General features: G+C 42.4%; 1 pseudogene; it reads right to left on the bottom strand.

Moving 5' to 3' along the window:
* Positions 1–20,091, bottom strand: part of LOC134460381 (low-density lipoprotein receptor-related protein 1B-like) — a 372,315-nt pseudogene that overhangs the window by 238,181 nt on the left and 114,043 nt on the right.

Here is a 20,091-nt window from a genome sequence, read left to right as displayed (position 1 = left end):
GGCCAACACTTTCATTTATGCAAATAGCTGCCAATTATAACCTTTAAACAGAAAACATCCATCTACTTATGTGCATTAACACCAAACACACACATATGTACACAGTACACAGTATACAGTACACACACACACACACACACACACACACACACACACACACACACACACACACACACACACACACACACACACACACACACACACACACACAGGCACACACACAGGCACACACTCACACAGCGTGTAATGTGTAACTGTCATGTTACGGGATGATGTTCGCTCGCTCTTGGTATCTATTGAGGTAGACTGGGAGCAGACGGCAGCACTTCCACTTTATAAATAAAGACATTAAAAAGTTACTCTGTCTGCCTGTCTGCTGAAAAGCGCACTTCCGGAGCTACGTAAACAGGCATCAGTTCATTCGTAACCTTTAGTACGTGAAGATTTACTGGGTGCTAGCGTTTGTGACAGAATGCGCGCATCACGCTAAACGTCCCAAAACTATCAGACAGGCACCAATGGATTTGAAATGCAAGTGTCTACAGACAGACAGACAGACAGACAGACAGACAGACACACACACACATTCTCTCTCTCTCTCTCTCTCTCTCACACACACACATGATTTTGGCCTGGCCTTCCGCTTAATGTGATGGTATCAGTCCTCATGCCACTAGAGCAAATCTCTCGGACTCAGATTTAAATATTAACCCATTGACACCTAAAGCACCTGCAGAAAAGGCTGCTGAATGCCTAAGCCCTTTTAAAGAAATGTTGCCCTCAGCCTACAAAATCTAAATATCTCAGCCTCTGAAGCACATAAAACAATAAGTTAGAATGTGTTCATTCAGCTCTAACCTACCAAGATTTTTAAAATAAAATTGTCTCAATTAACATGACCCAAATATCATGACCCTGCGTCATGCAGCTCCAGGCGCCAGGGGCAATGTTGCGCAATGCAACATCCAGCATCAATGGGTTAATTTTGGCTGCTGGGGTCAAAATAACTGATATTAAATGACGAAAAATGTTGTCACAGACTTTGTTGTCCCTCTCAACGCCTCAAGGCGGACTGCTCTTGACTGAAAATACTCGGGCTGATTTTTCATCCCATTCCAGCAGTGGCACCTGCAGAGGCACGTCAGATGAAAGAGCATTACTGCTTTGCATTGAGAGGGGGCGAGAGGAGGGTGGCTATCCTATCTCCTGCAGAAGATTCAATGTTGTTCTTGTCATAGACCAGTTCAATTAGTTTTTTTTTCCCCGTCACCCTCTCACTGTTCTATCATGAATAAGGTCAGAAAAGGGAAAAAAGCTAAATGTATATAATGAAGTTCATTACCTCCCGATACGAGTCTCGATCATGGTGCTGTTGATGAAGGCGCGCTTTATGGTACGAGTCTTCACGTCGGCCCAGTAGATGCGCTCCTCCACTGAGTCAAAGTCCACCACCGTCACATCATCTATGTCGGGCACGGTCAGCGCCGTGATGATGTTGAAGTACGGGTTCTCGATGTCCACGCCTCGGATCTCAGATTGCCGAGCGTACAACAGGAATCTCTTCATCGCTGTCAAGTACAGAAAGCAAAAAAGAGCACAGGTGATTCGTTTTCATTTTTATTACGTTTTCGGTCACATTGGTTTGTCTGTTTGTTTGCTTGTCTGTCAGCAGGATAACTCAAAAAGTTTAGTTGTCATGTCATATGGCGTTAAGCCCGCGGGACGCTTGCTGCAGGCTGTGAATTATGCGCGTCACCGCAAGCAACCGACTGCACATGCTTGCTTTGAAAGCAGTTGACCAAGACGCAAAATACTGGCGGTATAATCCAGGGGGCAGAGAGCACGCAGCATTACGATGCGGAAATTGGGAACACAAACAGCAAGGAAGACAAAAAACAAAAAGAGGGGCTCCGTGGGCAAAGAAACAATATAGTCCAGCGGATGGGTGATTTGATCGTGCACTTTTGAGTAAAAGCATGAAAATCGGTACACATATCCTTCTTGATATGCTGATTAATGTTAGCGTTGGAGGCGTCGCGAAAAATGCATCGTTTTCAAGATGGCCGCCAAATCCAATATGGCCGACCCATATTAATGAATCTACCTGACACTTTGTAGTAAAAGCATGAAAATCGGTACACATAACCTTCTTGATATGCTGATTAACATTAGCATTGGAGGCATCATGAAAAATGTATTAATTTTCAAGATGGCCGCCAAATCCAATATGGCCAATTCATATTTATGAATCTACCTATCTACCTAACACTTGGTCGTAAAGGCATGAAAATCGGTACACATATTCTTCTTGATATGCTGATTAAGTTTAGCGTTGGAGGCGTTGCGCAAAATTCATCATTTTCAAGATGGCCGCCAAATCCAATAAGACCGACCCATATTAATGAATCTACCTGAGACTTGGTAGTAGAAGCATGAAAATCGGTCCACATATCCTTCTTGATATGCTGATTAACATTAGCATTGGAGGAGTCACAAAAAAGTCATCGTTTTCAAGATGGCCGCCAAATCCAATATGACCAACCCATATTAATGAATCTACCTGACACTTGGTGGTAAAAGCATGAAAATCGGTACACATGTCCTTGATATGCTGATTAATATTAGCATTGGAGGCGTCACGGGAAAAAAATAATTGTTTTCAAGATGGCCGCCAAATCAAATATGGCCAGCCCATATTAACTACCTGGTAATTTGTGGTAAAAGCATGACAATTGGTACACATAGTTACTTCTTTACATTAGATGCTTATTCATATTAGGGGCCATGAACAAAAATCAAATATGACTGACCCATATTACAATACAATACATTGCAATATGTATTTATGTAACACAGTATCACAACTATGAAGTTTACTCAAAACGCTTTGAAAAAAGACATACACGCCCGTACGGCACCGGTTGTCACGCGAGACACACACACACACACACACACACACACACACACACACACAGACAGACAGACAGACAGACAGACAGACAGACAGACACACAGACACACACACACACACACACACACACACACACACACACACACACACACACACACACCAAATCTTCACATCATTATCCTGGTCTAGAAATGAATCCTAATACTGTACATGTAAACTTTTCACTCAAGTTATATTTTACATACCCTGAGTTGACTTTTTGATGGCCATCATGTTCCAACTGTGCCATTCACCATTTATTCAAAGTTTATGTCAATCTTTTAATTAGGCATTATTGGCAGTTTGATTGATGTTGGCCATAGTATATACCATAACCTGTGAAATCCTACTACTTTACACAATTGTTCTGATCTGAAATGTAGCATGGATTCCATCCCTCAGTGAGGGTACCAGATCTTGGGGTGCAATCAGGAGAAAGAGTAGGGGTGTAAAGGCAATGGCTGCAGTTTGTTTGAATAAATACAACTGACATGATTGGATATGGGCTACACATATGCCAAATACCACATTCTTAACGACCTATAAACTGCCATGGGCAATCGTAAATCACAACTTTACTATGAGAAATTGCATAACCACCAGATTATATCACTTGTGAGATCAACTTGTGTTAACCAGGCAAGATATAAGCTTACCATACAACTTGCATTGGGTGCAGGATTACAGTTTGTTTGAAAACCTTGTGCAGCTAGAAGTAGTCATCAACAATTAGATTCTTTGAAGTAAGCAATCATAAAAATGTCCATGAATTAACAAATCAAGTTAACTTTCTCTCTAGCAATCTTGAAATCCTGGCCCTTTTGAAATTTGTACAAGGCCTATGCAGTTATCACTAAGCGCTAGAGGTGCTGTACATCCCACAAGCCCCTCAAAAGTCTTGGATTTGTACATAACGCTACTGCCGTATTACCTATTTGAGGCCTCAAGAATGCAATCAGTGTACCGATTGAAGAGTATTAGCAGAGAACATTTCATACATATCTGTCCATCTGTACAAAACCTATAATGCAAACAAAGTCAATAATCTTCCAAGTGTAAGGCTTTAACACTTCAATTCATGTACCTATTATAGAGTGGTAGAACACAAGAGGTGGTGCAAACTCTTGCACCTATTCTAAAGTTATCACATTGCAGAAAATAATCTATTGTGGTGGTGGCAGACACAGTTTGGGCAAAACCATAACATATGCATCACTTCATTTGATAACATGCCAATAATGTTTAATCATTTTCAATGGTATTTTGTGAGTGTTAATTATATGCAATGCCAAAATATTTTTTTTTAGAAAAATATGTATGTGTATGTATATGTGTATATGTGTATGTATATGTATATGTTATAAACACTATCTTAGTTGTCCATTTTGAAAATGTGTTTTTCCCACAATGCCTCAATTTTTAATATTAATGAGCACATCAAGAAGTAAATGTGCACCAGTTTCCATGGTTTTACTAAAAGTGCCTGAAGGATTTATTAAAATGCGTTTGCCATATTTGATTTGGCAGCCATCTTGAAATGTAAACTTTTTTGCAAAGTATCGAGTTCTTTTATCAATCAAAATATAAAAAAGTAACTGTGCACAAATTTCCATGCCTTTACTACAAACTGTCAGGTAGCTTCATTAATATGGGTTGGCCATAATGGATGTGGCGGCCATCTTGAAAATACAGCATTTTTAGCAATGCCTCCAATGGTAATATTTATCAGCATATCAAGAATGATATGTGTACCGATTTTCATGCTTTTAATACCAAGTGTCAAGAAGATTCATTAATATGGGTAGGCCATATTGGATTTGGCGGCCATCTTGAAAATGCTAAATTTTTCGCAACGCCTCCAATGCTAATATTAATCAGCATATCAAGAAGGATATATGTACCAATTTTCATGCTTTTAATACCAAGTGTCAGGTAGATTCATTAATATGGGTCGGCCATACTGGATTTGGCGGCCATCTTGAAAACAATGCATTTTTTGCTACATCTCCAATGCTAATATTAATCAGCATATCAAGAAGGATATGTGTACCGATTTTCATGCTTTTACTACCAAATATCAGGTAGATTCATTAATATGGGTCGGCCATATTGAATTTGGCGGCCATCTTGAAAACGATGCATTTTTCGCGACGCCTCCAACGCTAACATTAATCAGCATATCAAGAAGGACATGTGTACCGATTTTCATGCTTTTACTCAAAAGTGCACGATAAGGCCCTTTTGTGTGTCCCATCCGCTGGACTAATACTGCTACTGCTCCTATATTTGCACGCTCCTTTTTCAAAGTGCAATGAGGAAGCATGATCGCAAATGTTTGTAATTTCGGACAATCTCAATGAGACGCTCTTAAAAGTTGCTGCCATTGTTTTCTCATCAGAAGCACATGGGTGGAACTGTGCAGTGTTTCCCACGATCGCCCCCAGCGAGTTTGAAGATATCGCACCTGACGCAGACATTTGGCTGCCGTGTCAAACGTGCGCGAAATTGACATTAAATATGCACGTTCATGAATGAATCGCGCACGTGTATCCTACAGCAAGCATGCAGAGAGCCTTAAAGTAGAAGTAGTGAGAGGTCATGGTATTCTATAGCCATACCATGTAATCCCAAAGGAAAAAAAGTTAAGATATACCAAAAGTGGTTTTGAAAAAACGATTGAAATAATTATCCTCTTTGTCCCTTTAAAGATGTCAGCGCTTGAAAGACATCATCCAAGAGCAGACATCATTAAAGAGGACACTTGCTCATGGAAGAATCTGACAGATGAACAAGGTCAGGCATTGAGTCCATCACTCAGTCTCCATCTTTGCCTCCATAAATTATTCAATCGGTCAAATCATTGGCACCACTTCATTTCTCTCACGCTACGCTTCTCTCACTTCTTCAAGTGTTTCTTTGGCCTACTGTAGGATCAAAACTATGCATGGCATGAAGCATAAAATCGAAAGATACTGCACTCAAGCTGACTTGACTTGATTAGTTGAATGACTTATGAAAAACATTTCTACTTCTCCACTTCCCCATTTCCACTTCCCTGTGAAATATATAACACATCCCAAACATATTCCACCAGTTCAGAAACCAATATGTTTGCCTGTCAGATGAACAGCTGGTTGGGTGAGTGATCGCACGCCTTGACAAAGACATCAGAGGAGGAGGGAAGAAGATGAGAATGCCCCCCAGTCTGACCCCCAGGTCCCACTGGATCTTCTTAAGCGTGTTATCTGCCGAGTTCATTTGAGGAAGCTCTGCTCTTCAAATGGGGACCTAGCGGCTCAGAGTCTAATACGCGTCTAAATAAGTAATAGAGCTAAGCCGTCGCTGTGCTGCCATTCTCTTCAGGCTACGGATTTAATATTCTCCTTGTCTCACAGGCAGCCAATACAAGCCCCCCCCCCTCCCTTCTCATTTTATAACTTACAGATAACAAGAGCTGATGTAAGTAGTTAATAAAACCCTATTTCAGCCTTTTTTACAAGATGGAATAAGCATTAAAATGGTCTGATAGGAGAGTGTAAAGTGACAGCATGTCATAAAAGACTCATTTCAGCTAAAATTGCATGATACCCCCTGACAAAAAAGGATTTAATGACACCTTTATGTTAGTGCAAGGAGAACACCATGAAGCAATATTTGTCACTGATTTTGTTAAAACACATGTGTGAACACATACAAACTGATATTGATATCCCTAGCTGGGGTATAATTGCCTGCCTCTCCTCTTGTCAAAATAGCCCTAAACAATGACAATAGCGTCACGAAAATAGGGGCCAGTTTTTTCATTACCCATACTGTATTTACCGTACATTTTCCTTCACTCCCTCAAATCTTGTTCACTATTCTCTCTTCTTCAACCTGTTTGAAAACCAAGTTGTTTTATGTACCAAATGTACTTTCTTAACCCCTTAATGCAGAGTCTTTGTTATAACCTTACTATCACCAAAATTGTAATGGCTATGTCTTAATCTGTTACTTAAGGTAAATTAAGTCAATAGGCCTGCCGGCGACCCCATCTGCAGCAAGAGGCTACGCTCTCTCTCTCTCTCTCTCTCTCTCTCTCTCTCTCTCTCTCTCTCCCTCTCTCTCTCCATACTCACAGATGCAGGTCTTGTTGTCTACGGAGAGCTTCATGAGGTGAGGGCAGAAGCAGGCAGCAGTCCGGTTGGAGTTGAGCAGACACAGGTGGGAGCAGGGACCCCTGCCACTGTTGGCCTCACAGGGGTTGGATGCTGCAGAGGAGAGGAGAGGACATGACATTACTTGGATGGCACACACATGCACGTACCCAGGCATGCACGCAAGCACGTACACACGCACGCACACACACATGAAACATTTTAAAGTTACATCTAATCAAAGAACACCTTCACACTACTAAACAGAACGCAGAAGCCCTCTGACCTACATCTTCATTGCTCATACTGTACACACACACATACACAGATACATGCGCACACACAACGATACACAAATATCCATCCTAATACACAAAGACGTGAGTCATGTTCGCCAAATCTCATTATTACAAATGTATCCAATGAATGAGGAAATGTGCTCTCATTGTGCAGATATTGTATCACTAAATAACAATTACATGTCAGTGTATTATAGTGTTTCTATAGACGCGATACCTCCTCCACAGTGAATGCAGAGGAAATTAGTTTTCACACAAGCGGGCAGCATGATCACTCTGCTGCATGTCGCTATATTAGAACAATCAGCACCATGCACACCGCTGGTTCTCAGCGGGATTCCGAATGCAATCTGCTGTTTGGAAACAGCAAGCAATGTTTAGTCCTTGTTTTTCACCCCTCTCCCTCTTCCATACAAGCCTCCCAAGGACAGCAGACAGTGTTATTTTCTGTAGAAAAAGGCGACTTGAAATCATCAACAATCCACGGGTGAACTGGGGAATTATATCAAAACATTTGAGTTCTAGACAAGTTCAGAGGGTTTTGCTTCTTATTCTTTCATATTTTCCTTCTTTCTTTCATATTTTCCTTCTTTCTTCTTCTTCTTCTTCTTCTTCTTCTTCTTCGTGATTTCAACAATATCAGTTCAAATCCCCTTCTGAAACAGCTCTGCTTAAACAGTTGTGATGTGTCTCTCCACAGGTCCTCTGAGCAGCCATTTTAAAACAAACAACAGGGATGGCGAGTATGCAGGTAAAGGAAATTAAACAAGACTGAAACATGGCGCCCACAATGCAAACAGAGAGGAGAGTGTTTTGCCAGAAGGAACAAAGGCACAGAGACAAGATACAAGAAATATGAATGCTCAAGTACTAAAGCCAATGTTGAAACACCACAAGTTCAAAAGAGACTCGGCACTCCCATCAGACAAGGCTATTGGTCTACAAAACATCTGTAAGACTTAGATGCCGGAATACTAGAATAACCAGGCACACGGATAGGAATTGTGGGCGCTGTGAGATAAATTGTTGGACACAATTCCTTTGAGGGTTCATGAGAGGTGCTAGGCCCTTGAAGCATACCAGCATCCAATACGCCTCCTTCTTAAGTGTGGAGACAGGATGATACAATACCATCTATACAATATAACATTTCTAGACAGCACTTTGTTGATCTCCTCAGTTAAATCTCTCATAATCCGTCCTGCTACATCATATCTGTTGTTATTCTAAGGTGTAGGATGTGTAGGACACCTCAACCACATTATGCCAGAGCTATTCCCGTCGAGGAGCTACTCGGACGAAATTAAGTTTCTTCTCGTTTTTCTCCTAAAAGCTTTGTCTGAAACTTACAACTACAAACAACTGATTCGATGTAGTATTACTTTAGCGCTACCTTGTTATCACTCTTACAACAACATAAGCACATAGGCTAACCTCCCCACCATCCAAATAGATTTTTGCTTTCCACCAGGCTAGCCTACATAACTTTTTTTTTTCGCGCCGAGCCCTACTCGGCTTTAGTTTCACCTCACCTCATAGTCAATTTTGCAACACTACACCAACTATCTCGCAAAAATAACCTTTTCTGCTGCATCCGCAGACCTAATTATGGCCAACTCTACCTGCGCCTGCAGTGATCTAGCTAATGCTAATGAAAGACTAGCCAAAGCCAACATGACGATTGAAACACTTAGACGTGACATTCGCCGGCTACAATGCGAGGTAGTCATAAAATCCCATAACACCACGTTGAAACACCAAACCAGTAATACTAGCGCCAACTTAACTACACTATCTTTTTTCCCCAGCCACAGCAAACACCAGCCGAAGTCCCCCCCGAATCCACCGTGCTCCACTCCCGCGCGTCGTAGCTGGACGGAGGTGGTTAACGGCGGCAGGGGAGTACTGCAGAAATGTTCACCACCTCTAGTGACTAGCAATCGTTTTTCTGTACTTGACTCAGTCATCGATGCAGAAACTGACCCTGTCCCCCCCTCCCACCAGGTGCCCAAGCCTCTACCACAAAGAGTGCGACCCAGAAGCCGCCGGACCCTCGCTACCCCAGGCAAATCACCCGAGAGCAGCCTGCCCATTCAGAACCCCGGCGACCATCAACAGTCCTCATAGGATCTTCGATGGTTCGCCACGTAACCCTACGAAACGCCCAGACGTGGTGCCTACCTGGAGCTCTCGTAGCCGATGTCCAGTCGAATGTGCCGGACGCGCTGTCACAGTATCCTACTGCCACAACTCTCATCGTCCACGCAGGCTCCAATGACATCCGGCTGCAGCAGTCTAAAAAACTTGAGTCCGATTTCCTCTCCCTTATTAATACCCTTAGCAGCACTGGAAAAAAATACGCTATCTCAGGCCCCATCCCCTCTGTTTGTTTCTCTGCCTTCCAGTTCTCCCGAATCCGCCAACTGCACGTCTGGCTGATGAGACACTGCCGCCAAGAAGCCATTCCCTACGTTGACAACTTCTCCGCTTTCTGGAACCGCCGAAACCTCTTCGCACGAGATGGAAGGCACTTAAACAGATCTGGCGCTCGTCTCCTCGCGACCAACCTAGAGCTGACCCTCGAAGCCCATCGGTCCTTGGATTGACTAACAGGTGTTTCAAATCCAAAGCACTACACCAATTTAGACACTGCGTGCCCAATAGAGAGTTCCCCACTAGCTATCCACGCTGTCACTACCCGTAGGAAAGCTCGCAGATATAGACCCTCTGGTTGTGTACACAACAACCTAATTACGATTGCACCTGAACGCATAAACAATAGCTCTACTACTTTGAATGTTAATGCTGCATTACTTAACGTGCAGTCCTTGACCAACAAAAGCTTCGTAGTAAACCAGCTGGTCTCGGACAAAAACATAAGCTTTATGTTCCTTACCGAAACATGGCTTAAAGACGACGGGGCTGCTACTTTTATTGAGGCTTGCCCTTCCGATTACAAATTCCTTCACGCCCCGAGACCAAAGAAACGAGGCGGAGGCGTAGCCATACTTTTCTCCAACAAATTTAATTGTACTAAGATGAATCTGGGCTCTTTCTCTTCATTTGAATACTTGGCAATGAGGGTCCAAGCAAACCTCAAACTGATCATTATTGTTCTGTACCGTCCACCGAAATTCTCTTCGTCATTTCTATCTGATTTCTCCACCTTCATGTCGGACGTACTTACTAACTATGACAAAGCAATAATTGCTGGCGACTTTAATATCCACGTAAATAAATCAGATGACGCAATAGCCAAGTCTTTCTTAGACACATTAAATGGATTCGGTCTCGTCCAGAATGTACAGAACAGCCTACCCATCGAAAAGGCAACACACTTGACCTTGTTATTTCACATGCACTTGATATCAACAATATATCGGTCACGGACGTCGGCCTCTCCGACCACCACTGTGTGTTTTTTTGATTTTGACATTTCAACACAAATTAGCACACCCAACAATGTCATTCACAGACGACGCATTAATGCCTCTGCTGAGCTTAAGATTTCAGACCTCATCAAATCAGGTGACCTACTAAATGGTCACTGCACACCTGATGAAATGGTTGATAGCTTCAACAACAACTTAAGAGGAATTCTAGATAACATAGCTCCAATTAGAACGACGACAAGAACCAGAGCTAGGTATTCACCTTGGATGAATGACTCACTTAGAGCCTTAAAAAGAAAATGCAGAGTAACCGAGCGTCTTTGGAGGAAAACTAAATTAGAAGTCCACAGACAATCCCTTAGGGATGAGATCTCCTCCTACAATAATGCGGTACGCTCAGAGAGAAAAGCATATTTTTCCAAAATCATAACAGACAACCAGCATAATGCGAAAGTTCTTTTTTCCACTATTGACCACCTGCTTAATCCAACACATAGCAATAACAACCTAAATGCAGCATCACATGCCAAGTGCGAGGAATTTGCTAGATTTTTTAATAAAAAGATTGCCGACATTAGAGAAGGCATCCAAGGTGGAAACGCAGCAACCTCTGTCGCCCACTCAGGCGATACACCGAGGGGAGGGTTAAACCCCCCTAGGAGACCTGAGAGCTTCCAAAAGTTTTGTCCAATTACAGAGGACGACCTCTGTAAAATAGTCAGGGAAAGTAAGCAGTCTACCTGCAGCCTTGACGCGATCCCCACATATCTGCTAAAAAACGTACTTGGTTGCTTAGCAGCACCTTTACTGCAAATTGTTAACACCTCTATGCTTACAGGCATTTTTCCAAGCTCATTCAAAACAGCCATGGTAAAGCCACTCCTAAAAAAGACAAATTTAGATCAGAATTCTTTAAACAACTACAGACCTATATCAAACCTCCCCTTTATAAGCAAGGTACTAGAAAAAGTTGTATTTAAACAGCTTAATCAACATCTGGCTGGGAATGATATCTTGGAAAAATTCCAATCAGGCTTTAGAGCCAACCATAGCACCGAAACAGCACTAACCAAAATAATAAGTGATCTTAGGCTCAACACTGCCGCAAACAAAGTTTCAGCACTTATCCTCCTCGACCTACTTGACTCAGTGCCGCCTTTGACACGATAGACCACAACATACTAATTGACCGCCTTGAATCTTGGGTAGGCTTGTCCGGTCACGTCTTAGAGTGGTTCAAAACATATATTACAGGAAGACAGTTTTTTGTCACCATCGGAGAATACGTCTCCAACAAGTATGATGTGCCTTTTGGAGTTGCTCAGGGTAGTTGCTTGGGCCCTCTCCTCTTCTCTCTCTATATGTTGCCCCTGGGCTCCATCATCAGAGAGCACAATGTTGATTTTCATAGCTATGCCGATGACACTCAACTATATATCTCTGTCGAGCCTAGCCAAACCACTGCCATTCATGCCTTGACTAAATGCATGTCTGCCATTACAGATTGGATGAACAGTAACTTCCTAAAATTAAATGAAGATAAAACTGAAGTGTTGCTCATTGGGCCTAAGAAAAAACGTGCAAAACTCCACTCAAGCCTAGGTGACCTAAGCATACACATTAAAGATAAGGTTACTGGCCTAGGTGTGGTCATAGACTCGGATTTGAGCTTTGAGCCTCACATCAACAAGATAACAAAATCTGCTTTTTTCCATCTTAGAAATGTCAACAAAGTGCGCGGCTTGGCCCCCCGACAAGACGCTGAGAAACTTATTCATGCCTTTGTCACCAGTAGGATAGACTACTGCAATGCTCTTTTCTCCGGTCTCCCAAAAAAAATTAATTGACAAATTGCAACTCATTCAAAATTCTGCGGCAAGAATCCTAACAAGAACCAGAATGAGAGAGCACATCTCTCCTGTCTTGGCAGACCTGCACTGGTTACCTGTCTCATACAGAATCGACTTTAAGATTCTGCTCACAGTATTTAAAGCATTAAATGGACTTGCCCCTAGCTATATCTCAGACATGCTCTCTTTTTATGCCCCTGCTCGAGCTCTCAGGTCCACTGATGCCAAGCTGCTAAGGACCCCCACCCCCCCGCAGAAGAAGATCGGCGACGCCGCGTTTGCCTGCTATGCGCCCAAGAGATGGAACGCCCTCCCCATCGAGATCCGATCAGCCACCTCCGTCGACTCCTTTAAGAAGCAGCTGAAGACCCACCTCTTCATCCTTGCCAACTCCTAGCTGCCAAGGCGTCATAGTGTCCCAGCCGCCGCAGCGCCCTTACTACTCGCAATCCAGCCCTGGCAGGGGGCTCCCCTAGGTGGCCGCTGGTCTCTGCCTGAGGTTTCTTCCTGACTACAGGGGGTCTTTTTTCTCAGACCTCACTGAGCTTTTTTTTCCCCCTCACAAACTATGAATCAAGCGAAAGGGAGTTTTTCCTCACCCCTGATGCCACCAGGGGCCGCACCTGAGCGCCCAATCTCTGTGTGACTATCTATGACTTATGATAGGCCCAGCCACTATGGACCTTACACATCTAAGAATCCTGGTCCTAACCTACGTTGACCTTATGACTCTACATTTTCTGTCTATCTCTTCTTCCTCTGCCTTCCTGCTTTTTCTGCCTCTCCTCTATACCTCTCCTTTTAAATCTATCTCTAACAATGTTTTTTCCCATTTGTTAAGCACTTTGAGTTACATGCCTTGTATGACACAGTGCTATACAAATACAAATTATTATTATATGCTACACATTTTTCAATTCAAATCAGCATTGACATTCACCTACCGTTTAGGGAGGCCAAGATGGTCATCTTTATGGGATTCTCCAATATCAACCATGTGTTAATATGCACAATAGAGCACCTGAAGAGTAGACCAGTGTTTCCCAACCACTGTGCCGCGGCACAGTAGTGTGCCGTGAGAGATGGTCAGGTGTGCCGTGGAAAATTCTTGGGCATTTTTTTTTTTTGTGAATTCATCGTTATTATCAGCAAATAATGCCTTTAATAATTCATTTTCTAGTAGCCTAGTGTCTGCTGTTGACTGGCGTCCTAAGCATGAAATAATTCCTTATCACTAGGTGGCAGCAGGCAGCGAATTGCATTGATGTATCTCAGTAGCCTAACAAAAAACGTCCATCAGCTGCTAGTCAAAACAATCCTCCTGACGTGACTGATAGTTAACTTTGCTAGCGCTGTTTCTTCATTAGTTAGGTCAGAAAACCAAAATCCTACCCTGAAACAGATTCGTGTTTTGCTTACAACCTTACTGAAAAGTTAAACGAGTGAGGTGGTGGCATGATTGAGCACACAACGTAGTCTGTTGGTCCGCGTGCTTTCTAGTCGAGTGTGAGGATGCCGAGACCCTTCAAGCCAGACTATCCAACTGCTGGTAAGCATAATTAGCCTGGTTTTAGGGAAAGGGGAAAGCGATTACCTCCTGTTACCTCACGGGGAAACTTGCACCTTTGTCACAAACACCCCAGGCACAATTTCCAATCAGTTTTTAATAATGATATGACCGTAATAGCTTGCATTTGAAAACATGAGATTCCCGCTTTGAGTTCATGGAGCGCTGTCAAACTGTCCGACTTTTTCTGACCGACTGCGTCCTTTTGCAGCGCTGTGATTGTGGTCAAACAGCATTTTAGGGCGGGCCTTAGCCAAAGGTGAAAGACGCATAGGTTTCACAATAAGATTAAGTGAGTAAAATGAGATTGATATTTGTAGGCCTATGCATCTTCATAATGTAACAGTGAAATATTTATCAAATGTTGCTACTGTCAAAATAAGCATTATTTTCTATATTCCTGCTAATAGAATGCTTTTGGACAGAATAACAATTTGTAAATTGTAGGCCTACTTTGAAGTTTATAGCTTCTTTAAGAAGTGAACATTAAGTGCACTTTTTATTTTAAAGAGGAAATATAGGCCTAGAATATGATTAAAAAATACAGTGTTGTGTTTATTTGATTGATATTCAAGACACTTTGTAGCCGTCTATATTAACAATATAGTCATTCTTATCAGAGAATAATTTGTTTTCATTATTTCATCATTTTTGGTTGGTGGTGTGCCACGAGATTTTTTCAAGGGAAAAAGTGTGCCTTGGCACAAAAAAGGTTGGGAAACACTGGAGCAGACTATGCATTTCATGTATAGTGTATCCCATGTGTTCCATCCACAGTCTCTCCTTTGCAGAGAACCGCATAACCAGATCTGCCAGCATGCTAAAGAGTGGCCATAACAACACAAGTGAGTGGTCTTATACTTCGACACTAGCCTCGCGCACCATCCTACGTACTTCCGCCAAGAAACTTGGCTCCGCACTAGGTCTGGTAACTGTTTCTGTGGAGCGATGTTGAGCGGTAGGATTTGGAAAACGGTCCTACATTGTAGTTTTATCCTACGGTAGGCTGTTCTGTCAGACATGTCTGTTAAACGGTCCTACATCGCCAAAGACAGACTTCAGACATGTTTGTTCAAATTCTGATTTTTTTCAAAAAATTTCCCTCCCGCTTCCTGCAATCGCGTCAGATACTTCGACGCTCACTGAGTTACTTGAGTTACTAAAGGAATGATCGTTTAATCTGAAATTAATATTTTCTTCTGTACTTCCAGATATTGGCAATGCACATTCTAGCTTTAAGCCAGCATATACAGTATATGTAATTGAATTGTATGGAACTAGCTGGCAGCTGGGACCTTCAGATTCAGTGTAAATGGCATATGAAAGCATAACAATGTTTATGTCGTCATGGAGTCAATCTATGTTTGACTTGGCAGTGGCTTGACAAATTTGAAAGCATTTGTCTCAATGTGTCAGTGTTAACATAGTTTAATGCACTCTGGCTTTGTAGGGCCGAGTGCTGATCAGTCATGTAGGGAGTGTGTGTGTCTTCATCGGTCACATGGAGTGTGTGTTGTTGAGAGGGGCCATGGCGACAGAGGTTCCACTTCAATGAAGATGATGCCCGGCCGGGCTAGGCTTTTAGCTCATTCCTCATTACTTCAACAAAAACCTTTTAACGCGATTAACAGTGCAATTACACACGCCGGCTAAAATGTGCCAGAATAAATCAGATTTTTTTTCTTTCTTTCCCCTCTACAAAACAGGGGGAAAAAAAACTTCTCCAGCAGCTAATATTTCTGTGTCGTGTGAGTGTGTGAGTTTGTGTATGTGTGTGTGTGTGCGTGTGTGTGTGAGTGTGTGAGTTTGTGTATGTGTGTGTGTGTGCGTGTGTGTGTGTGTGCGAGCGCATGTGCGAGCGCGCGTGTGTGCGTGTGAGCGTGCGTGCGTGTGTAGAGTAAGTGTGTGTACGGAGAGAATAGATAGTGCTTGCATCTCCACGACAGGGCCTGCTTATTTAATAGGCATTTTGGCCATTTATCTCTGTGCTGAGCTAGCAAAGGTAAACTGATTCCATTAAGGCAATTATGGCTATTTACATGAAACAGAGCTGAGACACGAGAGAGGTGCCAGAGGTGCCCACTTTGGGTTTTTCCTCATCGAACCTCCATAGATAATTTTAAACACACACAGCATTTCAGCATTCATTGATTTTTGTGTTCTCTCTACAGTTAAAAAAATGAGCGAAAATACACACCAAGATTTATTCTCCATGCTAGCGCCGTAATATTTGTCTTGAGGTATGGTGTTGGTGAAAGCATTTTGCATGGCTGAGAATATCAAGGGCATCTCAACAGTTTCCAGTTTCCTTAAAACCAATTTTGTTGTGTAATTAAAATAAGATTATATTTTACAAAGGGATTTCGTAGACAGATTCTTTTGTCGACAGGTTTAGAACATTAATTGCAGGGCAGACACAGAAAGCAGGGTAGCAGCATGTGAGACACATACTGTACATGAAGCGAAGTTCAACACTCAATCAACTTGCTATTGACTCGTGTCTAGCCTACACTGACAATAAAAGTTATACTTGCTAGCTATTCAACTGTGCTTCTACAGATTCAGCGAACTCAGTTCAGTCGCTCATGTTCTGTTGCTCAGTTCAGAAGTCTCATGTTTAAAAACACCGGCTACCCCTCACAGGCACTTCCAGACTGTCTTTTTTATGGTTATGGTTACGTTTTTACTACTTAAATGGTACATGTGTTAACTGTTTAGGAAAAAAACTGTGTATATGTATTGAGCATGTGTTAACCCAACAGATGTGTTAACGCATGTGTAAAACATGGCTTTGTTCTGCTGAAATTATGCTGTGTTTATGACAACTTTGTCTGACTCTGTTTCAAAAAGCAGGTTAAAGCAATCATGAAAAACTGGAAAAAACATATACTTTACTTCATGGGTATTCAACTGTACTTCTACAGATTCAGCAAACTCAGTTAAGTTAAGCCGTCATGTTTAAAGACACCGGCTACCCCTTACATGCACTTCCAGACTGTCTTTTTATGGTCCCATGACTCCAACAGAGCTGCACAAACATGCCTCGGAAGCACTGTATCACACCGAAGTGAACACGGAGCAAAAATAAACCTTTCTGCAATATTAATGTTGCCAGTGTGCAAAGTACATGTGTCCTCCTGGTTAAGCAGGCAGCTATTTTTGTGATCTGTTTTTGTTGTGTTTCATGCAACCCTGACACTCAGGGCCGCTGACAGCTTTGACTGGCCCCGGGACAATAATCTCTGAATGGGCCCCCCTTCCTCCTAACCCTCCTAGCAAATATAGCGCATTCTCCCTCCCTCAAACCAACTTATTTTGAAATAAACCAGAACCTTTAATCGCAACTTCATGAGGAACCAGTTCTGGGCCCCCCTCATTCCTGGGCCCAGGACAAGAGACCCGTTTGTCCCTCCCCGTCAGTGGGCCTGCTGGCGCTAATGCTCTCATACGTGAATAAGTTGCCTGCCTGCCTGCCTGCCTGCTGGTCTCCCTCAGGGGTGAATAAAAAAAGTTATTCTATCACAGCTGGATGCTAAAGACACACACACACACACACACACACACACACACAGATGGATGGACAGACAGTGACTAACACGACACACGAATGCACGCACGCACACAACACACACACACGCACACCAACAGACACAGACACACACACAAACAAACAAACAAACAAACAAACAAACAAACACACACACACACACACACACACACACACACACACACACACACACACACACACACACACACACACACACACACACACACACACACACACACCACCTCCATCACCACCACCAACTCCATGCATGGAAACAATTAGTACTGTAGCATTTTAACACCCATTATATTCAGCAAGCCAATGCTCACAAAAATACCCTATTTTTCAGCCTCATGGTCTAGCCACATGGTGCGAGATGATTATATACTTTAATGTGAGTGTGCATGGGAATCTGAATAAAGACTGCATATCACTGCAATTATCCAATGCACTGCCCACATACTTATCTCCAATAACATCTGTTAGGTGGGGTTTTTATTTTTTACTTTTTTTCTGCAACACTATCAGGTAATTCATCACTTTTATCTTTCAATCTGTTTATGCAACACTCATTTATTGTTAAATTAGGTGCAGAACTAGCATGAAGAAGTAATTAGTTTTCTTTCAGGTGTTTTTGCTCACATCAGAGACAAGGGGTCAACTACTAGACCTTATGCCAGCCAGCCTCATTCTCTAAAAGCCACAACACATGTATCCAGATTTATTTATTTTGTGATTCACTGTTTTTTTTTTTATGAACAAATTCCCAAGCTGGGAAACAAAAGCATTACAAAGTCAGTGGTCAATACCCACCCACCCCACCCCAACCTTAGATACAAATCACATGACCCATTAGGTCATAAGTGAAAAACAGAAAAAAAAGGTTAAAAAAAAGAAAGTTAAAACTAACAATAGTCACAGTATGTTATTTACCTAATAAAAGTAATAGTAATAATAACAATAGTCAGAGTATATTATTAACCTAATAACATACAGTAATGACATACAAAGTATCCAGATATTTTAACCACTACACTGATGGAGTCTTCCGACATCTCATCTCATCTGCAAACTTAAGAGAGTATGCTTAAGTGTCTTTTTATATCGTAGTAGTTTTTGTGGTAGTGTAATATTTAAATTTTGTGCTGCATGCACCTGGAAGCGAGGCTTTATATCTCATTGTACTATAGAAAAATCCTTTCTACGTAGCTCTTCCACTCTGTTCTAAAATTAATAATTGACTTTAAATTAAAATGAAAAACAATGAAGCCCAACTGGGAAACTCCAACTCCCATTGTCATTGTGACACAGCACTTCACAGCGCACAAGTGAACACTGCACACAACAAAATTGCATTTATGCCTCAACCGTGCAAGGGGGCAGCCCTCAATGATGCCTTAAGGGAGCAGTGTGGCAGAACGGTACCGTGCTCGGTTACCGGTTGATTACTCTCCCCATCGTAGAGGGCAGAGTATATGGCATCAGAGCTGCAGTACGAGGGGAAAAGAATGAAAGAACACATGAATAAGTGAAAGCCCAACTGGGAAACCCTGGGAAACTCCAACTCAGTTTCAGCTTGGTTTATTTGATGAGGGCAGATACACATCATGTAGGCTTTACAAGCCCTACAGAATAGCATAATAGCATTGATAGCCTTGGCTAATTTCCAATGCCCATCCCTAGAAGGGCTTTTTTGCCATTGTGACAGAGCACTCCACAGCACACAAGTGAACACTGCACTCTGCAGACTACAACATTTCATGTATGCCTCAGTCGTGCAAGGGGCCAGCCCCCAATGGCACCTGAAAGGGAGCAGTGCCGTACTTCGACCACTACTCTAACTAAACCGATTTTTTTTTCTTTTCCCCTTTGGGGAAGGGGGGGGTTGTTGCCTCTATTTCGACAGGACAGTGAAGACATTGACAGGAAGCGAGTGGGGAGAGAGAGACGGGGAAGGGTCGGCAAAGGACCGGAGCCAAAATCGCACCCGGGTCAGCGGCGTAGCAGATGAATGCCCTACCATTAGCACCACGGTAACCAATAATTAATATTAACAACAGCAAACACAGCAAAGACACAAACAACAGCAACAGCAAACATACATCATCAGCAGCAACACCAACATAGTCACCATCATCATCAACAACAACATCAACAACAACAACAACAACATCAACAACAACAACAATGATAATAGTGCTGTAACTTGCATTGTATCATTTATAAAAGATGCAGCTGAAATGAAGCTCTGAAGTTGTTGAAGTTTGACAGCAAAACAAAAATATAATATTTAGTAGAGGTAAAAGTGAGGGAATAAGATGATCCTGAGAACAAAAAACATTTCCATCAG

This window comes from Engraulis encrasicolus, chromosome 12, assembly GCF_034702125.1.
Source record: "Engraulis encrasicolus isolate BLACKSEA-1 chromosome 12, IST_EnEncr_1.0, whole genome shotgun sequence".
In the NCBI taxonomy this organism is placed as follows: Eukaryota; Metazoa; Chordata; class Actinopteri; order Clupeiformes; family Engraulidae; genus Engraulis; species Engraulis encrasicolus.
This window is presented reverse-complemented; position numbering and strand designations above follow the sequence as displayed.